The following is a 2,690-nucleotide window of genomic DNA, read 5'->3' as shown; positions in this document are numbered from 1 at the left end:
ACAATATTGCTAAATATTGCAAATAAGATAATCCTGTTGTATTGCCCAATTTTGACATTTGAAGACATGATTTACTTATAATTATCATTCAGGGGTGAACGAGTCTATTGAGTTGAATCGGGTTTAATCAAGATGATCTTTCAAGCATGTGATGATGTAGATAGGGGGCAAGGAGTTCATAAATTAGGACGCTCGAAATTCTTGCAGCCGTTTCTTGCATCGGGCTTCTAATGGTGTACTTCTGAGGAACTCATAATTCTTGTCTTTTCTGCTTGTTTATTTCAGGGTTCAGCAATACTTATCTTTTTTGTGGAGAAAAACCTCAAAATCGTCTTCAACTATTTATATATGATCAATTTCGTTTAAGAATATTACATATCTCCAGTGTACTTTTTCAAATGTACAAAATTGATCTTAAATAGTATCTCGAGTAAAAATTGATAGAAATTATAATGCAAAATTAATTTTAGTTTTATTTTTCGATTACATAAAATTGATCTCAAATCCGTTTTTATGGTATCATTTGGGATCAATTTTATAAAGTTAGGGATTTGAAAAAATTTGATGACTTTTTAGACTAACATGGCACATACGTATGATGGGAGATTATTTTAGAGTTATTTTCCACTATTTTGTTCTAACAAATCTGTATTTTGGCAGTAGCACGAGAAGGCGAAGGCATCTCTCTGTTACATCCAGGAACATTGAGCACGTCTCCTAATATGATGGTACCTTCTTGCTGCTTGTGGTATCATACTTCCTGTTGCTATCTGTCTTCAATTTCTGTTAATGTTGCAAATAAATTTTTGAGCCTTTATTTCTTTTGCTTTGGAATGGGTACTTTTTTTGCTTCCATTAAAAGAGAAGCATACAATTAAGTTAAGTGTTGCATAGATGAGGATGCTAAGTGGCTTTATTCTTAGAGATAGAATGCAAAGTGAGCATATACGTGAAAATTTTGAACTAGCTCCAGTGAAAAATAAGATTAGAGAGAGTCGTCTTAGATGGTTTGGTCACAAAACGTTGGCCCAGTATTAACATTTTTATATTAAAAAGCTGCTTTAAGAAGCAGTAAAAAAGTCGTCTCAAATGAAGTCTCAATCTACCCTTAATTTTGAAATGGTTTAAAGATGTAGGAACTTTTGAATTAACGCCCGTTCTTTTTATCCAAGTAAATACGATATGTTTGGATTGTAAAAATCTCATATTATCATTTAGAAAAAATTCAAAAAGGCTGAATTCATTTAGAAATTTTATTAGGAGTTGTAACAAGATCAAAATGATGTAAAAAATATTACATTATTGCTAAATATTGCAAATAGGATCATTCTGTTGTGATGAATTTAATGTCATCAACTTTGCCCAATTTTGACATTTGAAAACATGATTTACTTGTAATTATCATTCAGGGGTGAACGAGTCTATTGAGCTGAATCGGGTTTAATCAAGATGATCTTTCAAGCATGTGATGATGTAGATAGGGGGCAAGGAGTTTGGTGTAGGCTTGTCTATTAGCTCCGATTGCGGGTGTGTTGATGTGCTCTTGCTAACATGCAAATTATTGACTTCTACAGAGATTTATTTTGACCTCCATTTCACATCCCTTTTGAGACAATCATAGCTCTCAAAAGAGATAATTTTGATATAAAAATGATGAGGTATTGTTTTAGGTTTTTAATGCATCCAAATCTGAGTAATGAATCACCTCAAAATTATTCCCAGTCAATTATCAATTTAAATTTTGACTATCATCTCAATTAGAATTGTTGAATTGAGAATTATGAAGTTGTAAGTTAATGTTTCATTTGGGATGATTTTTTTATTATTTTTTAAATAGTTTTTTAATATAAATTTTAATTTTTTATTAAAAAATTGCTTTAAGAATAATCAAAGATAAGTTCTTGATGTATCATTTAAGAATAATCAAAGTTAAAGATTCTAAATTTATTTACCTTTGTATGTGAGTTAAGATGTTTCTTATTATAAATTAATTTATTTTGATTCTCGGCAATGGATATCTCGGCTATCATATTGATGGAGAGCACAAAGAAATGCGATATGTAGTGCGAATTGGAGAATCCCGCAAACCACCGGCCAATGTCATATATGCCCAGGCGTCAAGCGATAAAAGAAACACTATTGTTGCCAAGTCTCAAATCATGGATGAGAAAAGTGGAGGGCTGTGTCAGGTAGTCGACAATTAGCGTAAAACATTTCAAATAATCATGACATGAATTCTTTAAAAATTATATTAATGCTGAGGTGTTCCCTGGAAGTGACGTGTTGTATAGCCTAAATACATCGACTAGTGCGCAAGTGTCGTTGCACCAGCATCCGGCTGTAGTGTTAAATAGCAAGGGTTCCCACATCAAGGATGAATGTGGGCAAAGAAGCTAGTCCATGAAATTAAAATTAGGATAGGAATTTGGAATATAGGTTCCCTTACAGAAAAATTAATAGATATTATGTTTCATAGGAATATAAATATTCTGTACATTCAAGAAATTAAATGGGTTGGAGAGAAGGTTAAGGGGATTGATAGTTTAGATTTTAAACTATGACATTCGGGTAGAAGTCGTATTATAAATGTTGTAGGTCTGATTATAGATAAAAGTTAGAAGGATAATGTTATAAAAATAAATAAAATTAGAGATAAAATTATAACTTTAAAGTTTGTTGATGCTAAGATT

Source organism: Dendrobium catenatum, unplaced genomic scaffold (genome assembly GCF_001605985.2).
Source record: "Dendrobium catenatum unplaced genomic scaffold, ASM160598v2 fragScaff_scaffold_1449, whole genome shotgun sequence".
Lineage (NCBI taxonomy): Eukaryota > Viridiplantae > Streptophyta > Magnoliopsida > Asparagales > Orchidaceae > Dendrobium > Dendrobium catenatum.
Note: the sequence above shows the minus strand (reverse complement) of the source record.